Below are 7,719 nucleotides of genomic sequence, written 5' to 3'. Positions count from 1 at the left end.
AAAGGAAAGAAGGTAAAGGAAGAAGGTAAAGGAAGAAGGTAAAGAAAGAAGGTAAAGAAGGTAAAGGAAGAAGGTAAAGAAGGTAAAGGAAGAAAGAAGGTAAAGAAAGTAAGAAGGTAAAGAAAGTAAAGTATGTTTTGGTTTTTAGGTGTAGGAATGGAGGGACTTTGCTGTAACACCAATGGAGATTTTATTTGCTCTTGCTTTGCATTGGAAAATGGTTTTTAACACAATTGAAGGCAGTATCAGTGATGTGTGTGTGTTTGCTGGAGGGGGAGCACTGGCAGCACCCTGCACTGAGCCTGGGGGCTTTGCTGAGCTCAGGGGGCTCAGCAGCGACTCTGCCAAGCAATGGGTGACAGTGGACAAATCCTCCCTTTGCTGCTGCTCCAGCTTCCAGCTGAACAATGAGGATAACAAAATCCCTAAAGGAGCCACCGGCTTGTGCTGGGATGGGAATTGCAGAGGAACGGGGGCTTTGACCTGGGCTGGCCCCGTGGATTCTGCTGCCTATGGATGGACCTGGCAAAGTCAGTGGATCCCTGGAAAGCGTCCAAGGGCAGCTTGAACAGGGCTCGGAGCACCCTGAGACAGAGGAAAGTGTCCCTGCCCACGGCGGGGGGGAAGGAGATGGGCTTTAAGGAGTCTCTCAGCCCAGGGGGACTCTGTGATCCCCGATGTGTGCGGAGCTCCAGCCCCGCTCCCTGGCGGTGCCTGTCCTGGCGCTGCTGCTCTCGGAGCCAGACTCTTCCCCTCTCCCCGCAGCTCAGCTCCTCTGGAAGGTCAATCCCCTCCTTCCCTGGGGGGCGGTGAGAGCAATCCCTGCCCTACAGATGTGCTGCCGAGATAAACAGCCCGAAGGCTCTGAGCTTCTCCAGGTGCTGCCAGGGGGAGAGCACAGCCCAGCAGAGCAGGACAAATCCCTGCAGGGAGCTCCCGAGCCGATCCCCGGCAGCGCAGGGCAGCACAGGGATTTTTCCCAAAGCCGGCATCGGCTTGGGCACAATAAATTTCTTCTGTCGGAGGAGTGCGGAGCCTCCTTGACCATCCCCGGGGAGCTGCCGGGAGCAGCCTGGGCTGGGATGGCCTTCGGGAGGCGTCCTTGCGCTAAAGAAAGCGCTTTTAATGGGAGCTGCAAAGCTTTGGGGCTTGGAAGCAGCAAAGCCGGTGTTTAGGATGCCCAAATGGCAGCAAACGCTGGGTACAGCGGTGCCAGGGTGCGCTGGGGGTCTGAGCTCGCTGCCCGGGGGGTGTGGGGTTACCCCGGCCTCAGCGGGGTCTGATGTGGGAGCGGGTCCCTAAAATGATGTTGTTTCCTCATTGGGATGGAGGATGGAGCGTGTCTGCTCCCCACGGGGTGGTTTGCAGGGCTCTGGGTGTCCCTGCCCCCTCCTCACCTGCCTCGGCAGCGAGGGGAACCCTGCCCTGAGGGGAACCCTGCCCTGAGGGGACCCCTGCCCTGAGGGGAACCCTGCCCTGAGGGGAACCCTGCCCTGAGGGGAGCCCTGCCCTGAGGGGAACCCTGCCCTGAGGGGAGCCCTGCCCTGAGGGGGAACCCTGCCCTGAGGGGGAACCCTGCCCTGAGGGGGAACCCTGCCCTGAGGGGGAACCCTGCCCTGAGGGGAACCCTGCCCTGAGGGGAACCCTGCCCTGAGGGGAGCGAGGGGCGAGTGGGAGCGCCTGGAGGGACTGAAGGAAAAATAGAAAAAATTTGGAGAAAGTTTAAGTCTCAGCCCCAAACCTCCTTATTTCTTGCCCCAGGGCTGCATCCCCTTCCCTGGATTGGGAAGCAGCTCTGGCAGTGCCATCCTTGCTAAAGCCTTACAAATTTGTGATGTTTCTGAGCAGGATCAGAACAGTTTAGGTCAGAAGGGACTTAAAACTCAGCCAGTTCCACCCCTGCCATTGCAGGGACACCTTCCACTGCCCCAGGCTGCTCCAAGCCAAATCCAGCCTGGTCTTGGGCACTTCCAGGGATCCAGGGGCAGCCCCAGCTGCTCTGGGCACCCTGTGCCAGGGCCTGCCCACCCTCACAGGGAGGAATTTCCTCCTGATTTCCACTCTGAACCTCCTCTCTGTTTCAGGACCGCTGTGAAAGCTTCAGATGGAGCTGGGGGGACACAGCTCTGGTTGAACTCTGCCCTTGATGACAAGCAGTGGGATTCTCACCAGAGGGGCAGAGTGAAAGCAGGGCCTCGGCGCTGGCTCCTCGTTATTAAATTGCTTCTGATTCTCGGCAGTGTCCCAAGGCCTGCCAGGGGCTGTGTCCATCACACAGCAAGATAACAGCCATCATAATTAATAAACTCTAATGGGAATGCACAGAAGCCAGAGCACAGGTGAATGGCAGGGGCACAGGAGCCTTTTAACATCCCCAGGACTGACCCTTCACTGCCCTCAAAGCCAAATGCATCACGAGTATTTTCATGAAATCCAGGAATGGTTTGGGTGGGAAGGGACCTTAAATCCCATCCCATTTCACCATGAGAGTGTCATGCCATGGACAGGGACAGTTTCCACCCTCCCAGGTTGCTCCAAGCCCCATCCAGCCTGGCCTTGGACACTCCCAGGGATCCAGGGGCAGCCCCAGCTGCTCTGGGCACCCTGTGCCAGGGCCTGTCCACTCTGACAAGGAACAATTCCTTTCCAAAATCTCATCTAACCCTGCCCTCTGGCACTGGGATCCATTCCCTGTGTCCTGTCCCTCCACCCCTTGTTCCCAGTCCCTCTCCAGCTCTCCTGCAGCCCCTTTATGTCCTGGAAGGTACTGAAAGGTTTCCCCAGAGCCTTTTCTTCTCCATGTTGAACAATCCTAATTCTCTCAGCCTCTCCTTGCAGGAAAACAATTTCCACATTCCCTTGCACTGCAAGCTCCCCATGGGCAGCTGAGATTCCCAGGGCTGCCACACTGGGAGCATCCATGGATTTGCTGTTCCAGGTTAGCCTGGAAGGGGCCAGATCCTGTTGTGGTGCTGGGTTGTGCTCTCCTTTCCTGCCAACCCCATGCCAGAGCACCCCTGGCCTCTGTGTGAGCACAGCCAGGGGAGATGGGGAGGATGGGAGGGTTGGTGGCCACTGGGACTGGGAGAAAAGAGTCAATCATGGCCCTGGAAATAACCCCAATCCACAGTGAGTGTTATTGCAGCCGTGCTGGGTGAGGCCAGGGCTGTGTCCCTGGAGAGGAGCTGGCTGCCAGCAAAAATCCTCTTAACAACAATTAATGGCACCTAATTACTCTTTCTTTTGTCTTTTATTTAGTAACGGGGCTCAGCCCAGGAAGCTCTGGCTTCCACTGTCGGTGTTTTGACTCTGGGCTGCAAAGGGCTCATTTCTTGCACAAACATGACCAGCAAAGTCCCTGAATTCCTGCAGTTCCCCTCCTGCCCCCCGTGTATCCTCAGGGTGTCACAGGAACATGCCCTGCACCATCAGCACCCCCTTCACTGCCTTGTTTTACCATGGCCCGAGATGGAAAATTTCCCTGCTCAGATCCCTTTGTCCCCGAGTTCTGTGTCTGTCCCACGGCAGAGAGCCCCCAGCTCAGAGGGGTGTTCTGCTAAAATGCTTCTGCTAACCCAAACCAGCAGCTCCACTCTTGGCTCCTGCTGGGAACCAGAGATAAAAGCAGGAGAAAATGGCCTGATCCATCCATGGGATCTTCTCTGAGCTCCAAGAGCCACGGCACTGGGATTTCCTGACCCAAAACTCATTTCTTTAGTAGCCCTGGGTAGATTTTTCTTCTTTGAATTTCTTGAGCTGGTTCCTGATCCCATGTCAGCCTTTCCTCTCTCCTGGCAGTTTCCAGTGGCATCACTTTTGTGTCCTCCTGGGGTGGACAAATGGCCTTGGGGACAGAGCACAGCAAGATCTGGCTGCTGGCTGCTGGCACAGCCTCACTGCAGGGCAGGGATGAAGGGCTGGGAGCATCTCCACGGGGGCAGAGGACCACAAGGATCTGGTTAAACTTGGAAAGAGCAGCCCAAGGCTGAGCATCAGAGTGGCCAGCACAAGCAGGAAGAGGTGTCTGGGATGAGGACAGGGGTTATTTTGGGAAATGGTGAGGGATAACCACAATCCCTGCCAGAGGAAAAGTCTGCAGGAATTCCCTGTGCCCGGTGGTGTGCATGGAAAAGGGGGCAAGAATTTCTGCTCCCAGGAGTGAGGGGTGAAACAACATTTGGGGCGGATGGGAGGCAGAATGGGGAGGAAAAGGGGGGCAAACTCTGCCCTGGAGCTGAGGGCAGGACAGTGACCCCTCCTCTGGCACGGAGAGGGCACGGGAGGGGACCAGGGCAGGGCAGCGGCCACACGAGCAGGCAGGAAGAGACAGCTAAAATAAGCGGAGGGGTGGAAAAGGGAGGAGAGAGTATCAGGGAGATAACAGAAAGGTTAGAGAGGAAAGGCAGAGGAAGTGAGCCGAAAACAGCCTGGATGTCATGGAAAGGTGAAGCTGCGCCTCCCGCCCAGCGCCGTGATCAGCCCAGCCCTGTCGTGATGCTCGGGGCTGCGCCAGACACACCGAGATGTGCCCTCTGCCCTCCCCCTGCCCCCGGCAGCGACCTCAGGGCACCTGGAAACCATCCCAGCCTGTCCCTGGGCTGCCGAGGGCAGGAACACCGCCTGTGCCGGCCAGGCTGCTCCTCTCCCGAGGGAATCAGTGCCGGTTTACTCTCTCCAAGGGACACGCAGCGTGTCACCGGCATTCGGGAACGAACCCCAAATGAATGATTGGCTCCAGTCCTTTCTACGTGGGATGTTTTTTATTTCCACGGCTCATCCAGTGTGGGAACAGAGCCGCCGCAAACTTCGCCGCTGCTTCCACCTGATCGCGAGCCAGTGAAATCCTCGGCGGGGATTTTGTGTTTGCAAAAGCGGAGCAGGCTCAGGGCTCAGCCCCAGGTGCCATTACCTCATGGTTGTTTGCTCGGGCTGGGAATAACCCGGCAGCTTTTGGAGTCAGAGGCCTGCCAGACACCTTTTCCCTGGCTGCGATCCCGGCGGCAGCACCCCAGAGCCGGGATAGAGCCGGGATAGAGCCGGGATAGAGCAGGGATAGAACCGGGATAGAGCCGGGATAGAGCAGGGATAGAACCGGGATAGAGCCGGGATAGAGCAGGGATAGAACCGGGATAGAGCAGGGATAGAGCAGGGATAGAGCCGGGATAGAGCAGGGATAGAGCCGGGATAGAACCGGGATAGAGCCGGGATAGAACCGGGATAGAACCGGGATAGAACCGGGATAGAGCAGGGATAGAGCAGGGATAGAACCGGGATAGAACCGGGATAGAGCAGGGATAGANGGGATAGAGCAGGGATAGAGCAGGGATAGAGCAGGGATAGAACCGGGATAGAACAGGGATAGAGCAGGGAAAGAGCTGGGATAGAGCCAGGATAGAGCAGGGATAGAGCTGGGATAGAGGAGGATGGAGGGTGGAGGATGGAGGGTGGATGATGCTCTTTGGCCCCCACGCTTTACTCCCATTTCCTGGCTGCCAATCTGGACTGAACTCCTCGGGCTCTGCATCACGACACGGCCGGGGGTGGGGGATGAGGCTCGTGGGCTCGGAGGGGCCGGAGCTGCAGCAGCTGCAGGCAGAGGAAGGGGAGAGGAGCGGAGAGATAAAGCCCCCTCCCCAGCAAGGCTGTGCTGCAGCTGATAAGAGCCCTGATGGGCTGTAATGGGAGCCCTGGCTGGCTGCTTCCTCACAAAGTCATGACTCAGGGATAATGTTCACATCCTCCGAACGGCGAGGGAGCTAAAAATACAGCCAGGAAAATGAGAATGAACGAGCGAGCATGAATGAGAGCGTGAGTGAGAAATGCACTGGGGAAAAGAGGGAGGAAGCATGAATGAAAGAGCCTGGGAGAGAGAGAGGGAGAGAGTGAAAACAGCCGGAGCCGTCCAAGTTTCCAAGCTGCAAAGCTTTGCCTGCAATCAGCGCTCTGGCAAAGGCAGCCTGCAGGAATGTGAACCCAGCCCAGGAATTCGGCTTCGCAGGCAAAACTCCTGGCATCAGCTCCCTGTCACCTGGGGCACGGAACACCCCGATCCGAGCGTGGGGACACCCACGGGACCTCATCCAGCCGGGGAGCCCTGGCCACTGGGGTGCACATCAACATTCAGGGACGTGCCTGTGTGTCCACGCACAGACACAAACTCATTCCAGCTCTGCCATGGATCCTGGCACACTCCCTGGGAAGGAGGGATGCACCTCGGTACCACCACCTGGCTCCTCAGCAGGGTGGGCTGGCCCTGGGGACCCCACTGCTCCCCCAGCCCTGCTTCTCCATCAGTTCTTGTGGTTTTTCTCAATATTGCTGAGAGTCCCTGCCCTCCCCCTGTGCGAGCCCCAGCACCTGCACACAGCCCCGAGATCATTCTCCTGGAAAAACAAATTATTTTGCCCCCCACCACTGTCCTCTCAGCTCACAGACATCCCTTTGGAGCTGAAATGTGTTTTACAGATTTGCCCCAGTGCTGGGGTTCCACCACAGCCCCCCTGGCACTGGGCACTTGCCCACACCCGCTACAGCTCCCCTGCTGCAGAGCCAGGATTGATAAAGGAGCCCTGGGGCAGGACTTTAGGGTTTGGAGACCCCCTTTGCCTGGAGGTGTATTCCAGAGTAAGAACTAGGTCTGGGTGCTTGGGAAGTGCCTGAAACGTTATTTTTTTTCTGGCTTTGGGAGACTGAGTTGAGTCACAGAGAGGTTTTTCCAGGAAAATGCCATTTTCTGGTGTCTCCTGTCCCTGTCGCGGGCTGGGGCAGGGGAGTGGCCACTGCTGCCTGTCCGGAGCGAGCTGGCAGGGAGCGATCCCCCGGCACATCCATTCCCCAGCACGTGCCGGTGCCTTGTTCCAATTATTTCCTCCTGGGATCCGGCTGATCTGACACGGGCCCTCCCCTGCCACTTCCCCGCTCCTGGATTTTGTTCTGGGCTTCTTTTGTCCAAGGTTTCCCCGGCCGGGCTGGCAGGAGGATGCTGGAGGGATGAAGGGGGCTGGGGGCAGCGCAGGGCTCTGCCAGAGCCATCGGACACCCCCTGCCCGTGTTTGAGCCTCCCTCGGGAGCAGCTCTGCAGCGCTCAGGGGTGCTGAGCTCAGGGGGTGCCGGCCAAAGGCTAAAAGAAAAAGGGTTCACGGCTGGTGGGGATGTGTTTCCATCCTGTCCCCAGTCCCTGGGGCTGCTACAGCGGCTTTGTGGCAGAGTCCCTCATGACAAACGTGATGAGAAACCCCGAGGGACGGGAGGGGCTCTGCCACCACCTAACTGGGATTTACTTAAAAAGGGCAAATCCAGCCCAATCTGTGCTAAATCCATTAGAAAAACGCAGTTTTTCCCCCCGCCAGGAGCAGGGATGCACACTCGCGAGCAGCTGTTTGAGGGCAATAAATGGAATGGGAGGTTCCTGCAGGCTCCCCAGGCTCCTGCCTGCGGGGTCTCGCTCCCGGCAGGGTTAATCCAAACCCCATCCCAGATGGGAAGCGAGATTAGCTCCTTCTCCGTCATCGCCGCCGGGCCCGGCGCTCCTGACAAAGGCCCCGGGGGTGAGCCTGGTGCTGATCCAAGGAGCCAATTTTAGAGCCCGCTCTCCGCAGACAATCTCCGATTGTTTGGGCTGGTTTGAAGCTTTTCCCAGCCACGCCGTCATCGCATCCTGTGACTTGGCAGGAAAGGCCTCTGTGCACAGACCCCGCTGCCAAAGAACCCGCGAGGTGT

The sequence above is a fragment of the Parus major genome, chromosome 24, assembly GCF_001522545.3.
Source record: "Parus major isolate Abel chromosome 24, Parus_major1.1, whole genome shotgun sequence".
Taxonomy (NCBI): Eukaryota; Metazoa; Chordata; class Aves; order Passeriformes; family Paridae; genus Parus; species Parus major.
This window is presented reverse-complemented; position numbering follows the sequence as displayed.